The following is a 23,502-nucleotide window of genomic DNA, read 5'->3' as shown; positions in this document are numbered from 1 at the left end:
CCGGAGGCTTCGGCGCGGGCCTCGTGGATATCGGAAGCTCACAGGCCCTGCCCTGGGTGGGGGCCGATATCGGGAGCTCCGGCAGCGGTAGCGTCTTCGCCCGCCCCGAATCGCGGGGCTTGGGTCGGCCCACTGCGGACCTTTCACCGTCCGGCGCGGCCTGAAATAGACTGCGGGATTTTCTCTGCTCGGCGAGGGCTTCAATGACGGGAAGCACGACCGCCCCGATGTGCAGCGGCAGCGTCTTCGCCCGCCCTGGATCGCGGGGCTTGGGTCGGCCCGCTGCGGACCTTTAACCGTCTGGTGCGGTCTGGAACGTGGCAACTTCAACAGCCTGACCGCGGGAGAAGACGGCAGGGGAAGAGAAAAGACATTCTGGCCTTCCATCACAGTGAGGAGGTGACTGGAGGAGACTCACTGTGATGGATATTTCTTTTTTTTGTTTTGTGTTGGTTTGTGATTGTGTGTGAAATTGCTTCTTTTATTGGTCTTATTGCTGGACTGTGGGTGACAGAATCTCGTCCAAAAGACTTGTTTTTTTTGGATGATAATAAAGGTTATTCTGATTGTGATTCTGATTCTGATTAATAATGATGGACACTGAGATGTTTTATCTTTTTCTAAAAAGTTTCGGAAAATCTCTTGTAAATAGTGGAGAAATGCAGGATGACTTTGTAGCAAATCTTTGGCCTTGATGGCTTAGATCTTAGACACAACTGTTTTTTAGTGGAAAACCAACAATCAAAATGCTTTGATATCATTTCCTAGGCAACAGATATATTAAAAAGTCTGCAGATATATTAAAAAGTAGATGGATGTCAATCCGAAACTCAGCTTAATTTCTGCACAGTGCATGGAATAGAAGTATAAAGAGAATCCTGGACACAAATCATCTGTTGACAGATGATGAAATAGAGCTATATTTGCAATAATACCCACAGAGTCTTTTGCTGAAATGACAGAACAACATTTTTCAAAGCGTTATAATCCACAATAACACTCCTGGGTTATCTCATCCATAGTGGGAGGCTGAAGGAACCCAGTAAATCAAAAGAAATGGTGCATGATTATGAAAACATTTGCTGAAAAAAAGTTAAGTTATAGTAGAATTAAATTTCAGTCCACAATTATTTTTTTAGATCGCCCCGGATATTAATTATCTGATTTAGGGGAGCCAATATCGTTATATCTGTTTGCCATAATGATTAATTGAAAGTGATTATTGAGCATAATTGCAGGACCCGTTTCAGTGAAGTTTGTGTTCCCAAACAATATCTCAGAGCCACACTCTGTGAGTTAATGTTGCTGTGGAGTTATAACCCTGGATTCAAATCATCACATAGAGTATTTAATGATCATGTATTAATTTCTAGTTTCTTCAGGTATTGGGGTATACTTCTACAAATGCTTTCATGGTCATGCACAATTTCTGTTAATTTGTTGGGTTTCTTCAGACTTCAGACCATGGATGAGATAACCCCCCCCAGTTGAAGTTTACTCACACAGTCCACCCCTCCCTCTGACCACTTGCACAGAATATTTTTGATCCCGCAACTACTATCAGGAAGAATGTCGGCCTTTACTTCTTTCTTTGCTTTTAGTCAATCTCTCACTTTCACCACTTTAATACTCTTCCCTATAATCTCCTATCCACCACTTTCCAGCAACTGCATCTTGTCCAAGACACCATGGCTTGTATCCAATCCTAATTTTAATAGCATTTATCCATCACTGGTTCCTTTGGTCATTTTCTTTGGCTCCGTGCCTTCCAATGCATTAGATTTCTAATTCGTATGATCTCTGCAACATCCTCAGCCATATATCTTCTCCCAAGCTTTTAGTTCCTTGGACAACAGCCTTCTGTGCATTTGTTTCCTTCTATACTCAACTATCATTGACAATCGCCTTCAGTTAATTTCACCTTAGATCTTACTTATGTATTTAAATTATTTAACTAATTTTCAGGTTATAATAGTTGCCATATAAGAACCAGTGATCTTCAATCATTTTATCAGGTAAGCCTGCTCTTGGAGTTCCAAAAAAGGACATTGCCTGTAGGTGTTTTGTTTAGAGATACAGCTTGGAAACAACCCCTTCGGCCCACCGAATCCATGTCAACGATCAATCACCTGTTATCTATTATCTCACTCTTTGCATCCATTCCCTACTCTCCAGGGGGTAATTTACAGTGGGCAATTAACGTACAAACCTGCACATCTTTGGGATGTGGAAGGAAACTAGAGCACCTGGAGGAAACCCACGTGGTCACAGGGAGACTGTGCAAAATTCACGGAATGCAGCCCAGACCATCACGTAAATCAACCTCCCTTCCATTGACTCCATTTATACTTCACGCTGCCTCGGCAAGGCCAACAGCATAATCAAGGACGAGTCGCACCCTGACACCTCCCTCTTCTCCCCTCTCCCATTGGGCAAAAGGTATAAAAGTCTGAAAACACACACCTCTAGATTCAGGGATAGTTTCTTCCCAGCTGTTTTCAGGCAACTGAACCATCCTACCACAACCAGAGAGCAGTCCTGAACTACTATCTACCTCATTGGTGACCCTCAGGCAATCCTTGATCGGACTTTGCTGGCTTTACCTTACGCTAAATGTTATTCCCTTATCATGGGTAGACACCAAATGCTGGAGTAACTCAGCGGGATAGGCAGCATCCCTGGAGAGAAGGAATGGGTGACATTTCAGGTCGAGACCCTTCTTCAGACTGATGTCAGGGGAGTGGGCGGGACAGAGATCGAATGTAGTCGGAGACAGTAAGACTGTTGGGAGAACTGGGAAGGGGGAGGGGATGGAGAGAGAGGGAAAGCAAGGGCTATTTGAACTTCAATGTGCATCTGTCACAAACTTTAAGTAAAATTTTGTCAGTTTCTTTTGGAAACTCCATTTGACGTAGTTTCCACCACATCATGACATTAAAGTTGTTAATGAGAACAAGAACATTATATATTGGTAAATCCAATGCTCGATTTTCTTAATGCGCTACCTGGTCTTTGGAAATGCAAGAAAAGGTATAAGGGGTTGATCAGTTCTTATGGTGACATTTTTCCCCTGCAAATGTTGGTTCAAGGAGGCAATTATTTTTAACAATACAATAAAAAAAAGCTCTTGTTGTATTTGGATACTCACACCAGTAAGCCATGAATTTAATATGGAAGAAAAATTATCCATAATAAAAAAATCAAATACCAATTTAATTTTTTGCTCAAAGATAATTTACAAATTTACAAATAAATCATGATAATGATACCTTAATTTGTTGCTATCTAAGACTATCTATAACAACATGGAAATAAACTCCTCTGCATGATATTTTTTTATTTGTAATAAAGTCAACAGTTGCTCTTCTTGAAAAAAAATGGGTACTAATGGTGAAAAAGCAATAAAGTAATTTCCTGAAATGCGCACTTAAAATGTAAAACGTGTGGAACACTTAGCAGGGTAAACAGCACAGAGCCATAAAGCTGTACAGCATGGAAATGGGCCCTTCAGCCCACCATGTCCATGATGACCAAGTTGGCATTCTAGCCTTGTCCCAATTGTTTGGATTTGGCCCATAGACTTCTAAACCATTCCTATTCATGTATGAATTCAAATGTCTTTTAAAAATCATAATTGCATCCACTTATTTAGCTTTCTCCGTCTGCTCATTCTAGTAATAGGACAACCCTCTGAGTGAAACGTTACCCCTAATGTGCCACTATAACTAAATCTCTTCCCTCTCACCTTAAACATAATCTCTCTTGTTTTAAAATCCTCTGCCCTGGGAAAAGATTATAAGTGTTCACTTTATCCATGCCCTTCATAATTTGTACACCTAAGTAAGGTCACTATGCCCATGCTTCGAAGAAAAATGGTCCAGCTTATCCAACCTCTCCTTGAAACTGAAGCCCGCAAGCCCAGGTAACATTCTGGTGATTATCTTCTGCACCCTTTCTAACTTAATGATATCCTTCCTGTAGCTGGGTGACTAGAACTGTACACAGTACTCCAATAATGGTTTCACCAACAACTTGTACAGCTGCCAACATTTGTACTCAATGCCCTTCCCAATGAAGGCAGGCAAGCCAAACTCCTTCACCACACCATTCACCTGTCTCACCACAGTTTAGGATCCATGCAACCTGCACTCCCAGATCCTTTCTTCTATGCTCTCCAGGGCTCTACCATTTACAATTTTTGCATCCAGCCCTGGTTTGACATCTGTGAACAGAGCAATCACTTTAATGTTTCAGGTAAATCTTCTTTCGTGTCCTTCATTCAAATGTTACATCACTGCCATCGTCCATCCTGAAAAGAGCACAAGCTTCCAGCGACAATCAATGGGAGCCTCACTTGCACAGTAGACGATGATGGTAGCAGAATTAGCTCAGTACACTTCCAGATTCCAGCCCCGCGACGTGGATGCTTCTGCAATGGGACCTATAGGTGAATAATCTTCCATTAGAGCAGTAAATCTGCAGTTCATTTTATTTTGAGGATGATTTGAGGACATAAAACAAACTGACAACTCCCTGTTTTCTCCCACCTCCCATCAACTTCAAACCATTTTCTATTGCAGTAACTGTGTGAAGCCAATGATATCATTTGCATAAATTGTTTCTCCTGCTGATACTTATTCCGCTTCATAAGTAAGATCTCAAAAAGAAATTCCAGGGCACTTGGAGGTAGAAATTGGGTGGTGTTTTCCCTGTTCTTTCAGCACAACAATTCAGCAGTTTAAAGTGAATTCTTCAAGGCAGGCCCAGAGCAACAGCCACCCCTTTATTTGATGATATGAATAAGGAATGTGAATTTTAAAAATAAAGAAAATCGCGCAACACAGTGGCGCAGCGACAGAGTTGCTGTCTTACAGCACCAGAGACCCAGGTTTGATCCTGACTATCATATCATATCATCATATATCTACAGCCGGAAACAGGCCTTTTCGGCCCTCCAAGTCCGTGCCGCCCAGTGATCCCCGTACATCAACACTATCCTACACCCACTAGGGACAATTTTTACATTTACCCAGCCAATTAACCTACATACCTGTACGTCTTTGGAGTGTGGGAGGAAACCGAAGATCTCGGAGAAAACCCACGCAGGTCACGGGGAGAACGTACAAACTCCTTACAGTGCAGCACCCGTAGTCAGGATCGAACCTGTGTCTCCGGCACTGCATTCGCTGTAAAGCAGCAACTCTACCGCTGCGCTACCGTGCCGCCCAGACTATGGGTGCTGTCCGTACAGTGTTTGTACATTCTCCACGTGACCTGCGTGGGTTTTCTCCGGGTGCTCCAGTTTCCTCCCACAAACCAAAGATTTACAGGTTTGTTTGTGAATTGGCTTCGGTAAAATTGTAACTTTAACCTAGTCTGTAGGATAGTGCTAGTGTAGGGGGTGCTCGCTAGTCGGCATGGACTGGGTGGGCCGAAGGGCCTGTTTCCGCACTGTATCTGTAAACTGAACTAAAAACAAAGTAGTTTTTTTTCATTATTTCTATCAGAAACCAGAGTAAAGAGCTTGGAGGGGTTAAACTCTATCAAATCTTTATCTCTACAATTTAGCAACCCTGCCAAGTTCCAGATTACTGGCAATAATAGGAAGGACAGATGGCTGGGCTTTGTTGTCTGCACCCTGTTGTGTAACAGAAGTGACAATTTAAAATATGTTGAAACGAAATTGAGATATTCTAACCTTTTAAAAGCAGAACTTCCCATGGGTTTCATGGCATTTCCTCCCACATCCCAAAGAAGTGCAGATTCATAGGTTATTTGGCCATTGTATATTGTCCATAATATTTAGCAGAGTGACAGAATCTGGGAGATATTGATAGGAATACGGAGAGAATTTAAAAATGCAATTTGTGTAGTTTGGTACTTGCTGGTCAGTGCAAACTTGATGGGCTGAAGGGCCTGCTTCCATGCTGTAAGACAATGGTTCTGATTGATTCATATTTTTAATGGAAACTAGAACAAGTGTGCCCGTTGGAAGTTATGTTTTATGTTAATATATCAATAAATGTTAACACTTTAACATGTCAATGTACATCTTTTAATCACAATTTCTAAATTACCAGAATTTATAAAATTGTTACGGGTAGAATGACTTCTATGTTTTTTCCCCATTTTGTTTGCCGTCAAGCTAATCTGCTTTCCAAAGGTGAACTATGGTAAACAGGGAGTTTACTATGCACATTTTCTAAGCATCTTAATTTTCAACAGTGACTTCTTTCGAAATCCATTCAGCTGTGAATAATTTAGTTGTGCGAATTAAGTACCATTCTTTGGCAACCAGTCTGAACCGAGCACTTACAAACAGTGGCCTATTGTCATTAAGGACTTCATAAAATATTCCATTTGTGAGGAAATAGCTTTCATGCAATCTAGCACCATTTTTCCTGGAGGTGATGTGAATTGTGTAGTTTTCCAAGTGAAGTGAGTGGTGATCAGTAACTGTCAAGCAGCCCTTCCCTGCTGCATGAGCCAGTTCCGACTATAATGAATCTGGCATATCATGTGATGTTTTCATGGTGGGTTTGTTTCTTGTGCTGTCTGCTCTTTTGCGCATCTCCAGCATTTTATTTCAGAATTCAGTATCAGCAGCATTTGGCTCCCGAGTAATTTGCCATCCGATGAAAAATGCTCTGAATTAGTCTATGACTCATACCCTTGAAACATTGTATGCTTACTTCTGTGCTTATTGATTATCACATATTTCTCCATCTCGCTGTGTCCCCCAGGTAGACTGCCACTCTTGCAGGAGAAGGTGACATACAGCTGCTCCCGGCTGCAACTGTGTTCTTCATCATGTGAAAATCCTGAGCATTATTTCACCTTTATTATTGAACATAAGAATCATACTTAGAAGCTCAGACAATGGCATGATTCAAAAGTGTCTTTTACTCCGATAAGCATAAATACTAAACAGACATGTTATAATTAGGACCACAAGCTGAAGTGATATGAATTATTATCCATTTCAGACACAAGCTCACAAATGTGACTATGCTGAAAAATGTGCACGTGTACAACAATGCAAGAGGGACTCACTATTTGTGGGAACCAGTCCTGTTCCCACATAACGTTCATGGATGATTCTCATTATAATAATTGCGTTATTCTGTCAACACCAGTCATCTTGTTTTTTTTGCATTGCTGCACTTTCCCTGGGAATAATTTCAGGAGGACGAGCTGAACATAACTGAGGCTGATTGAAGTCATGGCTGCATTCTGTTAAAGAGCATTTATTTCGAGGGGGCTTGTACACAAAACAGGGATGTAATGCGGAGGTTCTATAAGCCACTGGTCAGGCCGCATTTGGAATATTGTGAGCAATTTTGGCCACCATATCTGAGGAAGGATGTGCTGGCTCTGGAGAGGGTCCAGAGGAGGTTTACAAGAATGATGCCAGGAATGAGTAGGTTAACACATGATGAGCGTTTAACGGCGCAGGGCATATACTCACTGGAATTTGGAAGAATGAGGGGGGACTTCATTGAAAGGTACAGAATAGAGAAAGGCTTGGGTAGAGTGGATGTGGAGAGGATGTTTCCACAAGTGGGGGAGTCTAGGACTAGAGGTCATAGCCTCAGAATTAAAGGACGTTCTTTTAGGAAGGAGATGAACAGGAAATTCATTAGTCAGAGGGTGGTGAATCTGTGGGAAACTGGATATATTTATGGTATAGTTAAATAGATTCTTTATTAGTACAGGTGTCAGAGGTTATGGGGAGAAGGTAGGACAATGGGGTTAGGAGGAAGAGATAATTGAGTGGCGGAGTAGACTTGATCGGCCGAATGGCCTAATTCTGGTCCTATCACTTATGATGTTCTGATCTAATGATCTTATGAAAAGCAGGAGATGAGATCTTCTCATTTCCTATAACCAGTGCTGGTAGCCATTCCAAGCATGTGGGAATTTGCTTATCAAGGCATTACTAAACCAGACAGGATGCATATGCCCCAGATCACAGACTTAGTACTCAACATCTTAGATGCAGGCTGCAGATGTAGTACAGAACATCACAGTCAAGGGCAGAAGAAAATTACAGACCAAAAATACAACATCGGTGGAATGATGCAGTTAGTGAGGACAATGTGTGCAATAATCCCTCGATGAGCTGAATATATTAGTGGAAAATATTTAGTAACTTTAGTCAAAGGCACAGAAATGTATGCAAGCAAAGTTTTCTATTTGTGTCTACGAAAGCTGCAATAATGCTTGCATCAGGATGACTGTCAACCTCATCTAGTGTCACTGGAATTCACTGCAGACCTTGCTCAGCCCATTGCTTGCAGTGGACACCATTTGCCAATGGACGCCAGAGGTTCTCCAAGGCTTTCTTGGCAGAACAAGGTAAAAGTCTTTGTCTTTCAGTCACAGACAGCACCTTAGAATCTTGATTCAGCACCTTCCAAATCCACAATCCATACCAGCTAAAAGGTCAAGGGCAGCAACAGCATGGAACACCACCGCCTGTAATTTGCCCTCCAAGCCACACGTGATCCTGACTTGGAAAAGTATCGCCGTTCCTGCACTATTGCTTGGTCAGAATCTTTGAACTCCCCTCTAATGTGGGTATACCCACTCCTCACAGACAATACCAGTTCAAGATGTCAGTTCACAACCATCTTCGCAATGGCAATTGGAAAAGAGCAAATTCAATGTTGTTTCAGCCCATGAGGCCCACATCCCACAAATTAATTTAAAAATGGAGATGCAACTGCTTGGGTATTCTAATAACTGCAAGGTTTTCTCCAACTCACACACCATCCTAACTTGAAGATACCTCTATTCAGTCCAAATGTTCAAGCTTCCCAGCTTAAAGCACTGTGGGAATTCCTTCATTTCCAGCATTGCAGCAGGTCAGGGAGCCTTCTCCTCATATCCTTACTGGCAATTTGAGATGGTCAAACAGTGCCAACCTTCCAGAGATAACTTCCATAACAGTGGCAATGAATAAATTATTCTCAGACTGAGATGATTGTACGCACTAGATGAACTGAAGAGCATCTCTTTTAGTTTTTTTAAATTTAGAGATGCAGTCTAGAAACAGGGCCTTCGTCCCACCGAGTCCACACCGAGCAGCAATCCCTGCACACTAACGCTATCCTACACACGCTAGGGACAATTTACTATTATACCAAGCCAATTTACCTGCAAACCTGTACGTCTTTAGACTGTGGAAGGAAACCGGAGATGCCAGAGAAAACCCACACAGGTCACGGGGTAAATATACAAACTCCGTATAGACAGCACCTGTAGTCAGGATCGCTCCCAGGTCTCTGGCACTGTAAGCAAGCAACTCTACCGATGTGCCACCGTTCCTAAAAAGAAATAGATGGAAAGGGGATGAGAAAGGAAAAATGGCTGAAACAACATGTTTCATTCTCAATCCCAGATACACGAGTAATATTGTAAAAAAAACGCGTGATCTCAATGGATGTATGAGCAAAGCATGTAAAAATAAGTATAAGATAAAGTTAAACAAAATGTAAACAAGAAACCAGAGAAAAATACTCATAATTTCCAAAGTTTCAATTTTTCTCTCTAATTGAAAAAAGCAAATGAAAAGATAAATAATATTGAGCAAGTGATCACAATGTAGAAACAAGGAACTGCAGATGCTGCTTTACCAAGAAAATCCATAAAAAGCTAAAGTGACTCAGCAGGTTAGGCAGCGTCCCTGGAGAACATGGATCGGCGATGTTTCGGGACGGGACCCATTTTCAACGCAAGAGGATCCGTTTCAACAAAAGTGGACTTATTGACCGTTGTCATGAAGGTAAATAATGGACAGTTAATCTTGGTGGTGAATGCTGTATTGATGAACCCAGGCAGTAGCTGGATGACCAAAACACACCAAAGACAGGTTAAAACACTATCACTTGTATCTGAACCAGATAGGAAGAAACTGGCTGGAATAAATCCCCCTGAAGGAATGTTTTGTCACTTCAAAATGGCTCGGTTTCACACAATTAAATCGATGTTTGAGAACTGTGAAGAGATTTTTAATCATAAGCTGGAAACATTGTAGGACACCCATGTCAAAACTTCTGTTTATTCCAATTTGCAGTGTGGTTCATCAAGCCAAGGGCAAAGCAATGAAACCAACATTTATTTCAGAAATTGATAGGCTACTCAGAGAGAAAAAATAATTAAATCTGTTGTGTACTCTGCAGGTGCAACTCCCAGTGTGCCAACGTTAAAGTTTGATACATGCATCAGGATCTCCAGAGATAACAAAAGATTGTTAATTGAGAAATGTCACTGGAACAGGTAGAACAGAAGGCATCCGTGTAGTTTTATCTTGAGGGCAGCAGTTCACTAATTGAATATAACTCTTATCAGGTAGTCTAAGAGGTTTCCAACTATCTAAACCCATAAGGTCTTGTCAACCACTTAGAGTTTTGACAACATTTATTTTCTTTCGGAGAACCATCAAGGAATTGTCGTGGGATGGTCAGGAGGGAGAGATAGATAAGCCATTATTGAATGGTAGAGTAGTCCTGATGGGCCAAATGGCCTAATTCTGTTCCTATCACATGACCTTATGTAGCAGACTTTGTTAACACCACTGCCCCTCTGGATACCTGGATCATCTCCAGTTTACGGGAGCCTAAAGGGACAAAGACCTTTGGAATCTGGAAGTAGTGTTGAGGAGACTGCAGAAAATAGATACATTTCTGACAACTTTAGTAATGCTATTGACTCCATTGCACCAACTATTGATAAGGATGTGACGATGAGGTAGATTGAAGCTCCAGGGAGTTTTTATGCATTTCAATGAATTGCTACAATTTGATGATGGATTAATCCACGAATAAACAGCCAGAGAGTTAATCTTACCTTGTGATTCATTACAAGATATTGATGTTTGTGCAGACATGTTGGGTGTGTTGAAGAACAGTACGGAGGATGTCACCAAGGCCTGAAGGGATTTATTCCTGTTTATTGTGAAAAGCAAGAGAGGAGATTGCTGGGGTCTTGACATAGATCTTTTGATGCTATTTAAGCAAAGACAAGGTCCAAAGTTTTTCCTTTATTTAAAGAAGGCAATAGGGACAAGCCAGTAAAATATAGGCCTTTTATCAGTAGCAGGGACATTATTGGGGAAACTCTTGGGGATAGGTTTTATTTGCATCTGGTAAAGCATTGGGAATGTTAGGGATAGTTGGCAGGGCTTTGCTTGGGAGAGATCTTTTTTTCAAATTTGATAGAGATTTTTGAGGACAAAGTGACAAAGATGATTGATATTGGACAGTGGATGTTGTGTACATGGACATTTGTAAAACATTCAACCAGATCCCTTATTTAGTAGGCTGAAGATTAACATACGACCCATGGAGTAGATCCAAAATGTGTCAGGGGAGTCAGGGGTTAGGTGGAGAAGGCAGGAGAATGGGGCTAGGAGGGAGAGATAGATAAGCCATGATTTAATGGTGGAGTAGACTTGATGGGCTAAATGCCCTAATTCTGTTCCTATCACATAACATTATGCAGCAGACTTTGTTAACACAGCTGCCACTTGTGATTTTGAGACTGATTACGGTGGCACAGCGTTAGAGTTGGTATCTTACAGCGCTTACAGTGCCAAAGACCCAAGTTTGATCTCGATTATAGGCGTAGGGAGATTGTACATTCTCCCCATGACCACGTGGGTTTTATCCGACATCTTTGGTTTTCTCCCAGACTCCAAAGACGTACAGGTTTGTAGGTTAATTAGCTTGGTATGAATGTGAATTGTCCCTAATGTGTGTAGGATAGTGTTAATGTGCGGGGATCACGTGTCGGTGCGTACTCGGTGGGCCGAAGGGCCTGTTTCCGTGCTGTATCTCTAAATTACTGTTTGAAAATGTCAATTCATTCCATGGAAGTAATCTTAAATCTGCTTTTTGCTTATATCAATATCCCCTCTAATTAAGTCTATCTACACCCTGATAGGGCTGATGATAAATTGTTTGGACACTTTGTTTGCTTGTTCTGCGCAAATCAGATTGGATAGCAAAAATATTTGTGAAACCTCAAGAGAAGTGAGGTCAGACTCCCTACCAGAGAGAATATCTCCAGTGTATTTGAAAGGTTTTGTTAGAAACCATGAGATCCTTATTTAAAAACCTGTGCTGCAGGATATTTAAAATTGAATTGGTTTGGTGGAGGGAGGATGTGGGAATTGATGGCAGATTTAGTAAGGTGTAATTAACATTTCTCCTCCACACTAACAGAGCACTATGCTCAAGTGATTATATTGACGTTACTACCTGGTGTTTAGCAAACACCAATTTTATTATGTTTCATTGGGTTGTGGTGGAGAGACGCATGCTGGCTCTGTAAACTTGCTAGCAAAAAATAAAGCTGCCAGAAGTAGTAAACACAACCTCCCATTTTGCTCAAGAAATGAACAATATCGCAATGACCAATATTCACTATTGCAACTTTTAAGAAACTATTATCGCAATGTTTAAGAAACATTTAGACAGGTACATGGATAGGATGGGTTTGGAGGGATGCGAATCAAATGCAGGCAGATGGGACTAGTTTAGATAGAACATGTTGGTCAGTGTGGGCAAGTTAGGCCAAAGGGACGGTTTCCATGAAGTCTGTTTCCATGCAGACTGTTTCCATTTCTATGACTCTGACTTTAAATGACACTATGAGTGAGTACTATAAAGAAAGTTCAAGGTTGTTTGCTGCTCTTCACCTGCAGTTGTCCACCTGGAGTTCAGTGGTGGACTTGCTGCAATCCCACAGTAACGATGTGCAGGAATATATCTCTATGCAGGAACCACAACTGCACTCACGACAGGAGAGCTCCCTCACAGCCGTTTCATTAATCATTCCTACAACAGAACCAGATTTCAAAATTAGAACACAACACACAACCACTGTAAAATTGCACATTCAATATCACTGGCCTGGGAAGAATCTTTTGTTTTTGTTTTTTTTTTCACAAAAATTCAGTTCACGCAGAATGCTTTTTTTATTGCATGTGTTTTATGTGTCTTTATGTTTCACTTTCATGTAGTTTAACATGTTTTTTAAAAATCTTTCTATGAAATTGAATAGTATTTGGCTGTTTTTTTTTAGAATTTTATAAGCATTGGGGAAATCCCAAGGCAGTCACAATCCTTGCCAAATTCAACCATTGGCTAAGCTTGGTTGTGTGGATCAGCCGACTGTAAAAGTATTTTCTTGTTGCTTCATGGGTGGGGTTAGGTTTGCCTTTCATGAAACAAGGCTTTGCTTCTGCTTCAGGCAATCTCCGCTCCACACACACCCGCCTTATAATGCCCTGGCAGACCAATTGTTTCTACCTGCTCCTGCTCCACCAAACTCATCTTCAAATACCTCGATTTTATCTTGTCCTTCCCTGTCCTGTTCCTTACATCTTACAACTGAGACACCTAAGAGTTCAAATTACTGCATAAGGTGCGTGAGTAATTCTGGGTGCCAGCAATATTGGGAAAGACTGATATGTTCCCTGGTTAATCATGTTCCACATCATAACACGACTATTAAAACAGCACAATATTATTTTTAAGCCCCAGTCTCCTACTCACGTTATAACTTATTTACGCTCCCAAGAACAACAAAGGATCTGCTTACGGTTTAAGTAAATGTTTTACAGTTTGGCTAAAGGAAATAATTATCCAATTAGAAGACAGAAGGAAGTGCAGATGCTGGTTTACTAAAAAAAAGTACAAAGTGCTGGAGTAACTCAATATGTCAGGCAGCATCTCTGGAGATCATGGATAGGCAAAGCTTCAGGTCAGGACCCTTCTTCAGATCCTTTTGAAGAAGGGCCCCAACACGAAACATCGTCCATCCATGTTTTCCAGAGATGCTGCCTGACCTGCTGAGTTATCCCAGCACTTTCAGTTTCAAATTATCTGGAAATATTTTGATTCATTTTTCAGTTAGTATTTAGCATAACCAAAGTTTTGAATAGATTTGTTCATTGCTTATTAAACTTCTGCTGAGAGTTTCAAGTGCTTTTCTGGACCAGCCAACCATGGGAAGCCTTTTTAAATGATTAACCAAAGTTATAGTTGCTGGCGCTCCAAGCACACTGTAATTAGCCCCAATAGTCTGATCTAATGTGAATAATTGGACAATTAATTCTGACGATATCATACCCACCAGTAACATGGTGATAGAAATCAGAGACCAACTGTTTTGTTCAATTATATCCTGAACAAAATTTTGAAGGGTATTTGTGACTGATAGATTTCTCTGGATATTGATAGTAATTTTCCCCAAAAGCCTCAAATCCTTGATGTGTAAGATTTGAGAAGTTTTCCCTCATTCTGCAAGCAACACCTAACCAAAGAGCTGCAGTTTGGACATTTTAAACGGGAGACTGGGGCTGATAGCGGAGAAAGGCTGCGGTCAGTTTACCAAGGGATGTCACAATCCGTGGGTCCTAAGATGGCCGCAGGACCTCGTGACCAGCCACAAAAGTAAAAACCTTACAGCCCAGTCTCTAGGTTTCTGCAAAGCCACGGCCAGAACAATGGATGGGTATTGGCCATGCAGAAACCTGCGAAACCAGGTCGAAGTCCAGACACTGGGGCGCTGACATCAGCATACTCACAATGCCCCAAGCCGACCTACACAGTTAATCTCGTTAAGGGGGCACAATAGCCCATAGAAAACTACCTGGTAGGTGATGGGAAACCAGTTAAACCCATCACCTCGCAACGAAATACCAATTAACACCGTCTGGCCATCCCCGGTACCCCCGGACATAAGCACAGATCAGAGGGAAAACTCAATACATAGGCGGGAGATAGGACGGGCCAGAATAGTATAACTGGCCACGACTTTTGGGTTTTAAACTGAAGTCAAACGGATGTAGGAGGAAGAAAAGACAGGCAAGAAGAAGCGAAGTGCAAGAGAGAGGAGCCGGCACGCAACTCGAGAAGAAATACTGCAAGAAAACCTGCAAGGAACGCAAGAAACGGAAGGAAGAAACTCAGGGGACAAGCACGACCCTCATGGAAAGCAGCGGAGAAGCAGCACGAACAGCCAGTAACCCCAGTAATAGCCCCATGGTGAGCATGTACCCCGATCCTGCATATCCTGGACATAGTTTAGTGTAGAGGGGAGAGTGGTTTGAATAAACGTGGGTGTGTAAAGGAATATGTGTTGGTCAATTTTGCGATGTGTCGTACGTTCCCCATCTTACAATCGTGTATATGTCTTGTAGAACTGTGCGTTTTAGAATTCAGAGTAAAAGGTATTCATGTATATGTCTTGTAGAACTGTGCGTTTTATGATTCATAGTCAAAAGTATTCATGTAATTCGGTATTTGTCTTATAGATATGTCTTATAGAACTGTATAAGTATTCATGGACAATAGTCCCAAGCGCTCAATAAAAGCCTTTTCCATTTAAACCCTGGTCTTCAAATCTGGTCTGGTTGAGGTTTTTTTCTGCACTATCAATGCTCCTGCATCTAAGTCCAGTGTCTAGAACCGTAGGGGGTGAGTGGGTCGAACCACTCACGGGGAACCAGTGTGCGAGGTCTGGTCGAGGGACCAGAGCAAGGCACGGGGATCTTAGGTCGGGCGAAAGCTCGGCACAGAAAACCCCTTACAGATGTTCCCCTCTATTTTAACTGATCACTAATTTTTCCTATTGACACTTTTATTCTCCCTTCAGATGCATCTTTTAATCTGCTGAATTAAATTTTTACTTACTTCAGTTGATTTCTCTCTACCACCTTTTTGCATGGATCACACTGCACAATTCTTACTCACAGTAGATATTTATTTTCAACTAGACCAAGTGGACCTGTTGGGCCCAAACCTCTCCTGCATTGGTGCAGCATCCTCTCCCACCCTCCTCCTCCCTTTCCCCCTCCCCTCCCACCACCTTCCCTCCCCCTCCCCTCCCCCTCAACCCCCATTATCCTCCTTCCTCTCCCCACCCTCCCCTTCCCTCCCCCCTCCCTCCCTCCCCTTCCCTCCCTCCCCCCCCTCCCCTTCCCTCCCCCCTCCCTCCCTCCCCTTCCCTCCCTCCCCCCCCCTAGGAGATAGATCTAAACTTGAAAATGTGAATAACTTTTAACATATAACACCGATTTCAATGAAACTTCTTCCATCAGCACCAAAGGGACGACGGTGAGTAAGGTGGACCTAAAATTGTGGCACTATCATGTACCGTTTTGGCTGTAGTTCAGGAACAAACAAACAAACAAACAAACAAGAGTTTTAGTATATAGATATTTCTTCATCTATTTGTTCAATTCACCTATGATTTCCAAATGATTTGAATTGCCTTTGTTTCTCACATGTCGAAGTAACGCAGGTAAAGCCACATTTTATTTTGATAATCACAGATTTGCCGATTGTATCTCAGCATTTTCAATGGGGTTGTTGCTCCTTCAAACATTTCTAGCTTCTAAAATTCATGGCAGTTGAATCTCAGTGCTTTTCATATAATCGACCAAAGGCCTAACAGCTCATGTAACAATAGCAGCCCCTTGAAATATGGATCAGATACTCAGGATAAAGAAGCTCATTTCTGAGTAATGATAAAAATAATTAATTTGCAACAGTATTCACTTCAGTCATTCATTGTTTGATCTGAACTAATTTTCTAACTTTTTCTGCAGTTTTATCCTGCATGATTCATTTTGTTACTGTTCCTTATATTTATTACAGACCAGACTGGGGGTGGACTCATTAGGTCCAAATCTCTCCTGCAGGCCTCTCCTGGGGCAACCCTCCCCCAACTGACGATCCTGCGGGCCCGGCAACCCTCCGCAACTGACGAAGCCCGTTGCTGGCGGGTAGTGTCCCCTGGGTCGTGGGTGGGCGAGGGGGGACAGGAAAGAGGAGAGGGTGCAACTCACCTTGGCACCGTGCCACCAGCGCTACAGCCAGAGCATTGAACTCAACCCCTTTCCTGCATTGGTTTAGCATCCTCTCCTCCCCCACTCCCCCTCCCCTCCCCCCTCCCCCCCTACTCCCCCTCCCCCCCACTCCCCCCTCTCTCTCACCACCACCCCCACTGCCCACCCTCCACACCCCCACTCCCCCCTCTCCCCACCCCCACTCCCCCACATTCTTCCCCCCCACCCCCACCCTTCCCCTCTCCCCCCACCCCCCCTCCTCCTCCCATTTGTTCCACGCACGTAAGTAAGTACTTTAAATTGACACGTAAGTATTAGATGAACGGGACCCAACTGCGCATCCCTCATTGGCCGTCACTCGGGAGGGTCCCATTGGGACATCACACGCTGAACATGGCAAGGTTGATTTAATAAGGTAATTTTTTAACTTTAAAATCTCTCTAACTTAAAAAATATAAGACCAATTTGAATGAAACTTGGATGAAAGTGTCCCCAGGACAAAGGTGGGTAATGTGGTCCTAAAATCGTCGTGCTATCGTGTGTGTGCGGGTGGAAACCACACACACAAACGGAACAAATAAGCGCACAAGAAACGCACATGAGACAAACAAGATGAGAGTTTTGTAATATATAGATAGATTACTAACTGCGGTGTTACTTTTAGCTGATTTGACCACTCCTTCTTCTTCACCAGTCATATCTGGCAATGAGTAATTGACGTCAAGTAATGAGCAGTTATCGACGAGTTATGAATATGAATAATCATTGGATTGCCAGACTATTATAGAACATTGTACTTAGTACAGTACAGCACAGGAACAGGCCCTTCTGCCCATAAAATTTGTGCCGAACATGATGCCACCTCTTATCTACCACAGTTTAAGAATAAGGGGTAGGCCATTTAGAACTGAAATGAGGACAAACTTTTTCAGTCAGAGAGTTGTGAATCTGTGGAATTCTCTGCCTCAGAAGGCAGTGGGGGCCAATTCTCTGAATGCATTCAAGAGAGAGCTAGATAGAGCTCTTAAGGATAGCGGAGTCAGGGGGTATGGGGAGAAGGCAGGAACGGGGTACTGATTGAGAATGATCAGCCATGATCACATTGAATGGCCGAATGGCCTCCTCCTGCACCTATTGTCTATTGTCTATTGTCTACCTGCACATAATCCATTCCCTGCATACCCGTATACACCTATCCAAAAGTCTCTTAAATGCCACTATCATATCTGTCTTAACCTCCATTGCCAACAGCGTGTTCCAGGCACTCAACACCCTCTGTGTAAAACAAGTACCCCCGAGCACCTCCTTTAAACTTTGCCCCTCTCACCTTAAAGCTATGCTCTCTTATATCTGATTTTTCCATCCTGGGAATAATGTTCTGACTGTTTACACTATCTATGCCTCTCATTACTTCATATATTTCTATTGGGTCTCCCCGCTACCTCCAGTGTTCCAGAGAAAACAATCCAGGTTTGTCCAACCTCCCCCTGTAGCTAATACCCCCTGAAACCAGGCATCATTTTGGTAAACCTCCTCTGCATCCTTTCCAAACCCTTTGCATCCTTCCTGTAATGGGGTGACTGGAACTACACACAATACTCCAAATGCAGCCTAACCAAAGTGCTATAGAGCTGCATCATGATTTCATTTTTTCACAATGTGTCTTTTATACTACCCACAGTAATTGAGGCCATAAAATGGCTTGTAACATTGGAATTGTGATAATCAGATGGGATGTACAATGGAAAGGCTATCTATTGCCATCCAATTTGTGCCTATTCCAAGGTTGAACTTCAGTCTTAACAAGCAGATAATTTATATTTGCAAACCCTGTTTATTTCCCTTGTGAATTTGAATTGAACCCATTAACGTCCAACTTCAACCAAATTCAGCAACAAAAAAAAAATATTTTGAATTGCAACAAGCATTTCCTAAAATACGGGTGATTTGGCAAAAAAGATCAACTAGAATTCCATTATTTTCTGACCATAAACTGGCTTTATCATCTCAATATTACTAATAATAGAGATGCTTCTCTGAGAAATCACGGCAGAGGAAAAAAAAAACGATAGAATATAATTTTAAATATAACATTTGTAGAAAAATCCAATCAGTTTGTGATGTGATTTGATTGCATCCTGAATGAAATAACTACATTACAACAAACTTTAAGAAGAACTTTGGAATCAAAAATTTAATATAGAGTGAAAATAATCCATTCTGAACTGAGGATTGGCCCTAGCATAATTTCTCCATCTACAGCTATATTTTAAGGATTTGGCAAGGCAATTAAATTATTTATTCAAAACAAGTTAGTTGATGAACCTTTCTTCAATGGAAATTTTAGATTAGATGTATACTTCAAACCACTGAGGAACCTGATTGTAATATTGTAACACTTGCTGAATAAGGAGGAGTTGGCTGCGCCTAACGGCTGCGGCTCTCTGGCAGTCTGTTTGTCTTTTTTTCTTTTTTTTTGTTTGTGTCGGTGTTGGGATGGTTTTTGTTTCTGTTTTTGGCTGTGTATGTGTGGTGGGGAGGTGGGGTGTGGGTGTGGGCTGTGGGGGTGGGGTGGGGCGGGGAAAACCTTTATTTTATTAGGTCTCTTCCCCGGGGCGCAGCTCGCCCGTGGGGCCTTCCATCGCCGGCGCGGCTCGGCTGCGGGACTTAACATCGCCAGCGCGGCTCGGCCGTGGGACGTTTCAGTGCCCGGTGCGGCTCGGCCGCTGGACTTAACATCGCCCAGTGCGGCTCGGCCGCGGGACGTTTCGGTGCCCGGCGCGGCTTGGCCGCTGGACTTAACATCGCCAGCGCGGCTCGGCCGCGGGACGTTTCAGTGCCCGGTGCGGCTCGGCCGCTGGACTTAACATCGCCCGGTGCGGCTCGGCCGCGGGACGTTTCGGTGCCCGGTGCGGCTCGGCCGCGGGACGTTTCAGTGCCCGGTACGGCTCGGCCGCTGGACTTAACATCGCCCGGTGCGGCTCGGCCGCGGGACGTTTCAGTGCCCGGTGCGGCTCGGCTGCGGGACGTTTCAGTGCCCGGCGCGGCTCGGCTGCGGGACTTAACATCGCCCGGTGCGGCTCGGCCGCAGGACGTTCCGGTGCCCGGTGCGGCTCGGCCGCGGGACGTTTCAGTGCCCGGTGCGGCTTGGCCGCTGGACTTAACATCGCCCGGTGCGGCCGTGGGACGTTTCGGTGCCCGGGGCGGCTCGGCCGCGGGGCCTTCCATCCTCTTGCGGGGGCTGTGCGTGTCGGTTGCCTCGGTAGGGGTCGAGCTGCCTGTCCGTGGGTGCGGGGGGAAGAGAGGGGAAGTTTTGTTGCCTCCATCACAGTGAGGGGGTGTTTGGAGTCACTGTGATGGATGTTTGTGTTGGGGTCGGGTGTCCTGTGTTTTTTTCTTTTTGCTGTGTTTTGTGACTGCTGAAATTTCGTTCGGTGTTGTGCCGAATGACAATAAAGTGTTGTTATGTTATGTAATGATTGCATACAGGAGGTGCAGAATGCGAGGTTTGAGCAAATTAAAAAGTATAGTGATTAAAAAGAGGCTTGGATAAAGTTAAAACCTAATGTGGCAAATGACCTAATCGTGTTGGACAGAGATTTCATGGCCACAGTCTATTGGCTGAACACTGAGAATTATTAGATCAGAGACAATATCTTCAAGTAATGAAAATAATAAATAAAGTAGGAAGCATTGTAATTGCCTATATTTTCACAGGAATTGTTTTATAAAGCTTTTAAATTTCCTATTACATTGGCTAATCCAAGTGAGAACTCTGTTGCGAACACTATTGAAATGCTTTGTAACCTGAAGATCAATAGTTTTGCAGCTGGTCAGTCAATATTTGGCTAATTACATCTTCAGGCTAAATTCACTTTCCATTACTTTAGCAACAGCAATGCTTTTCAATAGCATCCTCGGGAGTCACAGGCAGGTCAGCGCCAAGTGCCTCATCTCTAAACTCATTAGAGCCTTTTAAACCATAAAACACAAGCCAGTATGGTGGCAAGCAGTGATACAGGTAATAGAGTTGCTGCCTCGCAGCTCCAACGGGCCAAGGTTCCTGACCTACTGTATGTATTGAATCTGCACTTTCTCCCTGCGGATTTCGTCCAAGTGATTCACATTCCTCTCACATCCCAAAAATGATACGTTAACTGACCACCACAAATTGTCCCTAGTGTGTAAATGAGTGGTTGAATCTGGGGGGAGCTGATGAGAATGAAGGGTGAATAAAATGTGATTAGTGTAGAATTAGTTTAAATGAGTGCTTGATGGGTTGAAGTGGACTAGGTGGGCTGAAAGACCTGCTCAGATGCTGTGTGAAGGTAGAAACAAAATGCTGGTGTAACTCAGCGGGACAGGCAGCATCTCTGGAGAGAAGGAATGGGTGACGTTTTGCGTCGAGACCCTTCATCAGTCTGAAGAAGGGTCTCGACCCGAAACGTCACCCATTCTTTCTCTCCAGAGATGCTGCCTGTCCCGCTAAGTTACTCCAGCATTTTGCGTCTACCTTCGATTTAAACCAGCATCTGCACTTCTTTCCTCACACATGCTGTGTGACCCATGTTTTCTCTGAGGGTGTTGGAATACTTCCCATTTGTCAGCTCCAACAATCTTAACAAGATTCAAGATAAAACAGCTTGCCCGACTGAATCCAAAGGCATAACACACCATAAAAGGCTATCTATGAAATGCACAGTAGTAACTTGCCAAGACTTCCACAGTACTTACTTCTAAACTCACAACTTCTATCACCAAGAATGAAAAGGATGCATGCAAACTCCACCTCCATCTGAAACACACATCTTGTCTTGGAAACACATTGTCCTTCCTTCATCTTCACTGGGCCAAATGCAGAAGATATAAAGTAATAAAATCAGAGAAATATGGTCATAGAATAATTCAGCACAAAAGCAAGCCCTTTGTCCCATCTGAACATTAAGTATCTACATAAATCCTATTTACCAACATTTGGCCCTCATCGTTCAATGGCTTGATAACTCAAATGCTCATGGGGACATTTATTAAATATTCTGGAAGTGTCCACATCCACCACCCACTCAGGCAATGCATTCCAAATCCTTTCCACCCTCTCAATGTAAACGTTCTTCCACCGATCCTCTTTAAAACTCTTAATCATTACCCAAGTCCATGTCTTCTAGTTTTAGTGCATATGCTGTGGGGAATATTTTCCTATTACTTATCCATCAATGCCATTCATAATATTTTATACCTCCGTAAAATCCCCCCAACATCCTCCTCTGCTCCGAGGACCATAAACACAATTTATCCAGTCTCTTTCTTCTCAGCTGTTACCTTTCTTCCCAAATCTTATCTCTCTTCCCTGCTGTTATCAGCCAACTGAACCATCCTCTCATCTCTTCCTGAAGTAAATTAGAAATTTACACCGTGCGGTCCTGACCTCCTATCTCAGCCATTGAGTACCTTTGAACCATCTTTAATCAAACTTTATCAGATTTCAATGTTAAATCTTTGCACTAAATGTTGCACCCTTTATCCTTTATCTTTGCACTGTGGATAACCTGATTGTATTCATGCAATACCTTTGACTGGATAGCATCCAAACAAAAGCTTTTCACTGTATCTCGGTACACGTGACAATAATAATCTAAATTAATCAACTCCACAGGAAATACAGGAAACATCCTGGTGAATCTCCTCTGCACCTCCTTCAGTGCAATCAAGCTCTTCTTACACTGTTATGACCATAACTATACAAATATGTTGGTTGAACCGTAAAAAATATTTTATAAAGTTGTACCATAATCTCCATGTTCTTATTTTCTATGTGCATTCTAATAATGTCAAATCTCCTGTACATCAAATGCACTTTTTTCATAAGTACGTTTGTTCCCTCTGTGAAATGTGCTATCAAGATTAATCAGACAGGATCTCCCCCTTTCAAAGCTGTGTTAAGTATTTTTCATTAATCCCTGCCTTTCCAAGTGCAGATTAATCTTGTCCATCAGAATACTTTTAATTAACTTCCCTACCACTGACATTAGACTCGCTGGCCTGTAATTATCTAGTTATCCTTATTGCCCTTCATGAATAAAGATGCTGCATTTGTTGATGCCCATTCATCCGGTATCTCACCAACTGAAGTTTAAAAAATCTCTGCCAGGGTCGAGCAATTTTCTCTCAGCTCCTTGGGAGTTATCCATCTTTTGACCCACCAAGACAACTAATACATCCTCTATTTTAACAGTAAAGCTTTCTAGAATTTCACTGCACCTCATCTCAAATTTTCTAAATGCATTAGTCTTCCCTTGGATTTATGCAGATGAGAAGCACACATTTTAAGATTTCACATAAGTCCCCTGGCTCCATACAGATTGCCATTTCGGCCTCTTATAGGTGATTTAAAAAAAAAATTGTTGACCCCCTGGCCATTAATATATTTTTGGAATATTTTGGTTTGGGAAATTCCTCAACCTTGTTCACAATTACCATCTCCTTGCCCTCTATATGTACTCCCCTGTATTTCCTATACTTCTGAAAGGCCTATAACTGCCATATGTTTGCTTTTATTTTCTTCATCTAGTCCTTGACATGTAAGGTTTCTTGCACCTGCTTTGTGCATTTTCCACCATAATGGGGACATATTTGCTCTGAAC

General features: G+C 42.7%; 1 long non-coding RNA gene across 1 annotated transcript in view; it reads right to left on the bottom strand.

Annotated features, from left to right (window-relative positions):
* Positions 1 to 6,719: 6,719 nt before the first annotated feature.
* Positions 6,720 to 23,502, bottom strand: part of LOC144602099 (uncharacterized) — a 53,751-nt gene continuing 36,968 nt past the window's right edge. The window contains exons 2-4 of the long non-coding RNA XR_013548415.1: positions 12,704 to 12,842; positions 9,262 to 9,329; positions 6,720 to 6,837 (exon numbers count right to left, since the gene is read on the bottom strand). This is a non-coding gene — a long non-coding RNA (uncharacterized LOC144602099). The remainder of the gene's footprint in view (positions 6,838 to 9,261; positions 9,330 to 12,703; positions 12,843 to 23,502) is intronic.

Source organism: Rhinoraja longicauda, chromosome 18, assembly GCF_053455715.1.
Source record: "Rhinoraja longicauda isolate Sanriku21f chromosome 18, sRhiLon1.1, whole genome shotgun sequence".
In the NCBI taxonomy this organism is placed as follows: Eukaryota; Metazoa; Chordata; class Chondrichthyes; order Rajiformes; family Arhynchobatidae; genus Rhinoraja; species Rhinoraja longicauda.
The sequence above is the reverse complement of the archived record's forward strand: the minus strand, read 5'-3'. Positions and strand labels throughout refer to the sequence as shown.